Source organism: Populus alba, chromosome 3 (assembly GCF_005239225.2).
Source record: "Populus alba chromosome 3, ASM523922v2, whole genome shotgun sequence".
NCBI classification, from domain to species: domain Eukaryota; kingdom Viridiplantae; phylum Streptophyta; class Magnoliopsida; order Malpighiales; family Salicaceae; genus Populus; species Populus alba.
The window spans coordinates 17,606,812-17,615,747 of NC_133286.1; the positions used below are offsets into that span (position 1 = coordinate 17,606,812).

At 34.3% G+C, this 8,936-nt stretch overlaps 1 pseudogene; it reads right to left on the reverse strand.

The window, feature by feature from the left end:
- Window positions 1-480: 480 nt before the first annotated feature.
- On the reverse strand, window positions 481-8,401 carry LOC118061335 (DNA polymerase eta-like; annotated as a pseudogene).
- Window positions 8,402-8,936: the final 535 nt, after the last annotated feature.

Below are 8,936 nucleotides of genomic sequence, written 5' to 3' on the forward strand. Positions count from 1 at the left end.
TTGATATTTATAAAACAGTCAATTTCAGTTGGGTTTATAAATTAATCCGATAATAAAATTAATAATTTTTAAATAAAAAAATATAATAAATGAAGAAAAAGTTCGGTATGAATGTAAAAATCTTAAATTTTGCTCTTGTAAAATTTAAGAATGTTTTGCGACTAAAAATGGTTATAAGGAGTCTGAACTTTACCCTTAAAATGGCAAAAAATTAACCCTTAAATTATTTTAATTTATTTGTATTCTCTCTATTATTTCTTTTAGCTCGAATATACACTAAAATAACTTTTTATTATTTTCTACAATCATTACTAATATTTTAACTATTTTTCTCCTATTTTCACTAACAATTTACCTTCCAATTTATTAACGCAACAAATATCTTTAAAAACCAATGTTTACACTCAAAGATTATTATTACAATAATTACTCGTGTAATAATTCATTCTCACCTTTTAATTCCATACCAAACGCCACCTATAATTAACAACAAAAAGAGATTTTATTTCTTTTCTATGTAAATACATACAAGCTACATAATCCACAAGTCTTCCAAGCAAGTGGGCAAATACAAAAATCACTTGATCTGAATCGGGATAATTTACGTCCAGAAACTTAAGCGTCAGCTCTAACTAAAGGCTATCTTGCAATTAATCTCGAATCAATGTGATTGCCATTACACATGCTTTGAATCAGGGTTAATGATGCTTTTTTTGTTTTTAATTATAATATAATGCGTAAATCATACATAACACCTATATACAGGACGATGCCGCCTGAGGCTGTGCTATGTATTTCTGTCTGGGGAGAAATAATGGGCAATAGAACCTCGTTTAATTATACTAGGACGTTTAACCATACCAGGTTGCTGACGAGCCTGGAGCCAGACCCGAATTTCATCTTGGATTTCTGATGGCAACTCATCAACAATAGAGTGATCAATCTCGTCGATCTTGTAATTCCATGCCCTTTGTGCATTTTGATCCAAATTATAGCTGCCATCATTCGTACTACATTCTGCAAGACTCCGTCTTGGCAGCTCAGCTTGATTCACTTCCAAGCTGCTGCAACTTGGAGATTGAGAGCCTAGAAAATGGAACTATCGATAAGAGTGCCTTAATATGGAAAGTAAAAGTAGGACACCAAGATCACGTTTTAGTACCTTTAACCATTTCAACATTCTCCTGCATCGGTGTGGAGCACGAGAGATTGTAGCTCTTCAAGAATTTCAAAATTGTTCCCTGCTCCAAAACAATAAAAAGGCAAGCTAAAGGGGGGAAACCCTGACTGGGAAATATGATAGGCAAAAAAAAAAAAAAAAACCCGGAGAAAATGCATATGCACCTATTTTGCAAGCACAGGCTAGTCTTGTGCAAGTTTAACTATGGAGTGAATCATATGGCCCAGATCCAACTGCCAATTCTTACAGTATACACTTGAGCAGCAAGGCTATAATAACATATTCTTATCCCACCAAGTCATCCAATCAACTCTAAAAAACAAATCAAATGTAACAATAATTCACAGCTGAATGAGATGGCGTCAGATGAGATTATTATTAGCAGCACCAAACTTTCTTTTCTCCACAAGATTGTTATTTAGCACCCTATTAAGAAGATCAAAATTAATCTTTTCTTTCTTTCTTTCTTTTTTGTGACTTAATTCCACTTTGTCTATAATTATTTATTCTGTTTTAAATTCAGAAACAAAGAAGTTTTTAAACAAAACCAATCATGGAAGTAAAGGATAACACTAAAAGAAACTGTCCATCACAAACTTAATTTACAATTTGGACTTTACATCCTGGCTAAATAAAAGGGGATTATCTACCCTGCCCTTCAGCATTTAGGCATAAGGTTAAAAGTAGAACACAACTTTCTAGTTGTAAGCTGCTAACTTTTAACACTGCACCAAACAAAGGCCTGAAATTAAAGGCTTGTTCATTTAAAAATATATATATATAGTTTATTAAAGACAAAAATTTGACATCCGCATGCTTCCATAACATCCAATCAATTTTTTGTGGGAATAAATTGATAGTAATGGAAAACAGGGAAGTGAAAGACCTAAGATAACATGGATGGAAGTGCCATCAAAGAATCTGAAACCTTTCAATATTGAGGCAGATTTGGTTTACGATTGAGCTGAATGGTGCAAATGATCATATAATCAATGCCGACTAGTTGGGGATTGAGGCTTTGTTGTTGTAATAAATTGATAATGATCATTTTGTCCACAAGCAAAAAGTTTCAACCAGCAAAAGCTAGTGGTGGTTTTGAGGAACAATGAAAAAGCAATAATCACTACATTGAATTTTTTGTATGTTTTCATAGGTAATAATCAGTGAGGAGATAGGAAAAGTGAAAACATGTACCTTATCAGAAGGTTTTATTTTCCTTTTATGTCGTTCCAAAGTTGGCATGGTAGAATCAACCCTGGAAGCTCCCTGAGAGTCGATTTGGTTTACAAGTGAGCAACATCCACTTCCTAGACAAACACCAGATTGATCACAACGGGAAAAGGAAATTCAAAAGCATTAGTATACTAGGAAGAGCAATACTTGAATACAACACCTGAAGGTATTGATGGTGAGGCTCCCTTGCCACTACCATCCTTTGTCTGCACTGTTGAAGAACAAGATGAATCCTGCAAAGAGATGAATCATTTATAATTGAAGCACAGTATGAATCATGGTAATTGAAGGCACTCGGATAATACATGGGAAACAAATTACAAAAATGAGCATGCAAGGAATTAACATCCTAGCCCAAGTATAAGCTCTCAAGTACATATAGTAAGTGCATTGTATGTGAATAATATCATGCTGCCAAAAAATAAACATAGAGAATAACAACATAAGCAATACAAAAACTTATCTATTTATTTGCTATCTCATTTCAATCTCAATTAAATTGGTCAAATAGTAGATGGCTCTGGAGCTTCTCTCAAGGATAGAATTGGTGTTGGAACCGTATTTCATGATGTTCAATTCCAGACAACAAAGGGTTGTATTTTGGAAAGTAACATTGGAAAATATAACATAAAAACAGAAAGGCTTCACTTTGCACTAGCTATAGTTAAATTTAAGGCCAAAGAAAAGAGATTTACAAAATTAAATGTGTAAATACATGCTTTTTATTCCAAGCCTAAAGCATTAAAATAAAAGGGAAATAATAAATTTCTATTTAAAGAGCCACAATAAGTATGAAGTTCATATCAATATTAAATAGAAGACACCAAAATTGGATTAAAAAGCTTTCATGGAAATGAACGGTACAAAATTGGTTCCTGCGCTAATCATTTCCACTTCATCACAATCAAGAAAGACCAAAAGTTTACAATAGAGTATTTGCTAAAAAAATATCTAAATCAAATTAGTATTCTTGTGTTTAAGAAATCTACAATTGCAATTCTAAAAGTTATTTTCTTTACATAAAGAAATAAATTTCACTAAAACCTGATCTTTCCATGGAATTCTTTTCTGTTCTTGTAGACCCAAACACGGTACGTTATTCTCAGGTTGCAGCTGATCAGTTGGTTCTAGCTCCGAATAGCTTTCACTGCCTGAGTTGTTTGGGAAATATTAGAAAATGAAAGAATATAAAAGAGGCACAACTGAAATGTGTCAAGCTGAAATCACCTGACGGTGATAATGGCATGGCTTCTTTGACAAAGCTATCCTGTGTTTCTTTTGAAGAGGGTGACGTATACTGTCCGTGAAAGTATTTTGTGATCGAACCTGTTCCCTAAAAGATGAAGAGTATTAATGAGTTAATCCATTTACTTAAGGTTGCTTTTGGATGACATAGTTGAAGGAACAACAGAGAAGCAAGGATGAGGTTGGGAATTCCCAACAAAAAATTCTCTATTAGATTAACTAATGAATTTAAGAGAAGTGTAACCAACTCTCACCCTTAAATTCCTTGTAAGAATGAGACTTAAAAGTTCATTTAAAAGTTGCCAAGCTATAATTATGAAGCACTTTCCTCCAGTAATGCTGAATTTATTATATTATACAGTCATTAACGTCTTCAGTATTTTCTACCACCATATTGCAACATTACACCACCAACAACAACGACAGTTACCACTATCAATGCGGCACCAACGATAACTTTACACATCGGTTTTACTACCCATTGCGCAACCAGCCAACCCCATTAACTGATAAATCACCCCCTGCTACAGCCATCCCTTCCACCACCACCATGTCCACTGCAGCACAGACTTTATTTTTTTCATGCCTTTTCCACTAGATAGTTCTATGAGTCTCAACCATAATGTTGCTTGATTAAATTAAACTGTTTGCAAAGTCATCCAAATAAAGAAAACTGACTGGATCCTACAGAATTTCAAAGATCTCAATTTTCTTATCTAAACAGATGCTTCAAATATTCTCTTTTTTTCTTAAACAAAGTCTCTAACTCACTCTCTGATTAATAATCATCTAGCAGCAAATTATAGTATATGCACAAAGGATACATATTACATTGCACGGATAAAAATGAAAGGAGAAACAGAACATGGAACCATTGTATGAAAACTCCAGAAAAGATTCTTTTCCTAGCATAGGAAGCCTCTTTGCATGATTTGATTTTAAGAGGATAAATTCCTTGAATGGATTTTTAAAAAGAAAAACCAAAAATTGCTTTTAGATGTACAGAAAACACATGAGATCAAGCTTAGAGACAAATAAACATCAAACTTACAGATGGTATAGCAACAATTTTACTTGCTGAAACAGAAAGAGAAGTTATTCCCCATCCGTTGTGATGATGACCTAGTGTTTTGACTCCGTGTGAACCTATATATTCACGTAATCCAGCTTGAAATAGATTAAATGCATCCTCTTGAATCTTGGCAGTCCCATATCTCAATGGACAAGATTTTGAAGGGAACTTTTTATATGATTCCGAGTCGCCAGACTGCAGGTAATCACATTTAAGGAAAAAAACATGGTAACTTTTGCACATAATAGACAAGATAGTTGGCAAACAGATCAGAAAGGAAATAAGCACCTTGTATGCGCTAGCATAAACAGTAAAAGTGTGTGCAATTCGCTTGTTTTGGTCCAAATCACAGCAAATACGTTCATTAAGCTCATCACAAAGTTGATTCAGCCAGTGTTGAACCTGAGATATTCAAGCAAGGAAATGATAGATATTTAATTGGATTACCTTCTTTGTTAAGCTTAGTGCGTTGAAAAATACTTAACTGGAATAAAACAAAACAACTATCAATTAGAATTAGATTATGCAGATCCCAAAGAGTCAGTATTTAAAAAATCAAATGAAGAGAATAAGCTTCCTTTCTAAATAAGTGTTATTGTTTGACACAATTATGATTTCATAGCACCAGAAATTTTGTGCACTTTGTTGAAAAAGTATGTCTCATTAGAGACACATAAGTGGCAAACAACTTTTCCTGTTATCCTGTCTTCTCTTCATAGAACAGAGAAATCTTCATGAAATATATGTGAGACACTGGGCCAATGAGCTCACAGAGATGATCAACAACATGCAGCATCATGCACAAAATTGTTTCATTTGGTTAAGAATAAACTCATACGGAAGCAATTGTCTTCAAAGCACGAGGACCAGGAAATGACTTCCCAGCACCATGGCTCTTAGGGAGAAGGCGGCCCTGAACTTCTTCCCCATTGATTCCTCTCGCAATGTTCCACAACCATGTACTGGTGTTCATGTGAAAAAAAAGAAAAAAGAATTAGCAGCAGTGTCTTGCAATTGTTTGAAAAAAATATTAATGGGAACAAGCTGTTATATATAAAGCTTAAGGATATTTCCACAAGATTGATCCAACATCAAGAATAACAAACCATATAAGACATGGATGGCCAACAAAAACAAACAGGTTTAGAACACTGGGAGGACAACAATATTTGAAAATTACATGTTTGAAGCTAAAAAATGATACAGTATAGATTTGGGAATAGAAACACATTTTAAGCCTTCTGGAAGCAACAATCATTGCAGGATTTTAACCATTTTCAAATTTGTGTGCAAATACCATAGAAAGCTTTTCAACAGAATAGTTCTTCAATCTAAGAAATTAAAGCTTCCGTATTCCTTGTATTTTAATCTATATTTACCCTGTATTTATGCCAAAACCTTCCTGTAGCTTTTCCTCTGAAAACTGCAGGAGGTCTCCAACAGTGTTCACACCCAGGTCAGTCTGTAATGAAAGTCCCCAGCTTCCCTCCAAGCTGTTTCCTATAGCAAAAAAAATTATTATATTTTAATCTAAAAAGTTCAAGAAGAATAATAGAACACAAATAGGAAGCCTGTCATAATTTGAAAATAAATGGAACAAAAAAGCCTTACATTTTCTTTATTGGCAATGATTCGAGCAATCCTTTTACAGATGAGGAGGGAACAACAGTTTGTTGCGCAGGTTTGTTCATGCCACTTACAAGTTTGGCTAGCATCTACAAAAATTTTATATAAAAACCATAGACATCACATTCCACTCATTCATAAATATAATGAATGAATGCAAGATCACATTCAATATACAAGAAAACAAAAATAACATTATAAAATCAGCATTTTTCAACCTTGTTATGAGCAATGCCAGCAGAACATGTAAATTGGGTTTCCTTTAAGACTTCCATCCTAAGTTCTGCCACAATGAGGGCCCCACAAGCTAGTAACTTGTCTTGGTGATTGGCATCACTCCTACGTAACCACTTGCTCACATTTTCTTGGGCTTCATTTGCATCCTGATCTCAATCTCAAATCCAGCATAACAGTTAATCATTGAAAATGAGAAGATGACAGAGAGAGAGAGACTTAAAAATACAAGAATAGTAAGCCAAAACAGAGTTCTAAGTTAAACATTCTTTTCCAGACTTAAAATATTGAGATTTTTATATATCAAATGGAGGGTGGTGGCCCATTCAAGCAAACACAGAGATTCAGTCATTCAGAAGTACAAAACATTGTACGCTAGAGTGCAGAATTGATGTTAAAAGGGCATCGGAGAACGACAATTTTAAGCTTTTTGAAGAAGATAAAGCTAACAGAAGACCCATTGAAGAAGATAAAGCTAACAGAAGACCCAGTATGCCATCTTCAAATTTCCAAAAACTGTTTTTTCCCAAACAGTAAGAATTGGTACTTGCCTCATAAATCAACTTTCAAACTTACATGTAAATTACCTACCATAACATAATGGAAAAGGATACTAAAGGATTGACTCATACCTCACTTTTAAGCCCCAAAATATGTGATTTGCGAGCTTCCTCATTTATTGATTCCAAGCTCTCTGGAGGAGTTTCTCTCAGCATAGCCTCCGCTGAATCAGTAAGGTCAAGATAAACTTCATCAATTGAAGCCCTCTCACATCGACCCTTTCTTGCCAGAATAGACACCACCTGCAGGATTCAATAAAAATCCATCAATAGCACATCATAAATGCATGTTATAATCTTCAATCTTCGCACAAATAAGAAAGCAAAATCCCACATTACCTCAGAACCTGCATTGCGGTAAGTGTTCAGGTCAGCTTTACCTCTAGCTACAGGTACTTGAACCAGGTGAATTTGTGGGCAAACTTCTTTTGCATCGTTACCTCTCATGTGACTAAAATCAATCCATTATATCAGATTCTTATGCAGTCATCCTCGAAATGACTAGTCAACAACGAAAACAGTAAAACTGGAAGATTATAATTACCGACTGACTCCAAGTTTACGAGCCTCGTAACTAACTGCAATCAAAGCCCCACCTTTCCACTCATTGTACTGCACCACAGCTGTAGGTAAGCCCCGCAACTCGGGCTGCTTACGCTGCTCCACTACATTTTTTTAAAAAAGAGAAAAAATTAAACAAAAAGGGATGCATTTCCAAAAAAAAAAAAAAAACATCTCCATTTAGCAACATGATACCCTATACAGAGTAAAAGCAAAATCCAATTGTGCATTGCAAGGGTTCATTTCGGAAATTCTAAGCATGACCCAGTTTCCAAAACATTAAAAAAAAAATTAACAATGGCAAATCACAGGTAGGCACAAACATCACATAATTCAATGAATACATATGCAGAAAGTGAGTGAGTGAGTGAGTGAGAGAGAGAGAGAGAGAGAGAGAGAGAGAGAGAGAGGGTCTATTTTAATAAATAAACGAATAGAAAACCTTGGACGTAGAAGCAATCCAAGTCAACGTGAGCGATGATCCTTGTCCTTGAATCAGATGACTCTGGTCTAGCCACTGGCATTTTCTCGCTGCCTCTTTCTCTTGGTTTCCCTCTAGAGGAAAAGTTTTTTTTTCTTTATGGCGCAACTTATAATAAAAGAGCATTTATAATGTATTTGGATTTTGGTACCTCTCTCTGTTACTACGTGAGACCCTCTGTCGCACACCGTCTGTGACGATACCGCTACTCGCGACGGGTGGCCTCAGTTTTTAAACCTGACATTAGCTCAAACAAATTCAATTTCAATGAACTTGGTCGGGTGGACTTTAATTTGATTAATCTATTCAAGTTTCATTAAATTAATTTCAAGAAATTTAAAAAATATTATTTTTTTAATAAAAATAATTAATTTGAATTAACTCAGTAATTATTAATTGACTTGAGTTATTTTCTAATAAAAACCAAATTACACTTAATTAAAAACAATTTGCTAGAAGAAAAAAAAAATATGAAACCTAATTCCTTAATAACTCGATGTTAAAAAATGAAATAAAAAAAAGAACAAAAAAAGATACTCGGGTTAATATGTCAAACTCGTAAATCAAGTCATGAAACTGAGTTAATCCTATAAAAAACAAATAAAAAAAATAAGATAGCCAAATCCAAATATAAAAGGGCAAAGCTAAAAAAATAAAATAAACCCAAAAGGACCAAAAAACCTGACACACCTGGATAAGTCTACCGAGCTTCGTGACCCAGATCATGTAGACATGATAACTTAA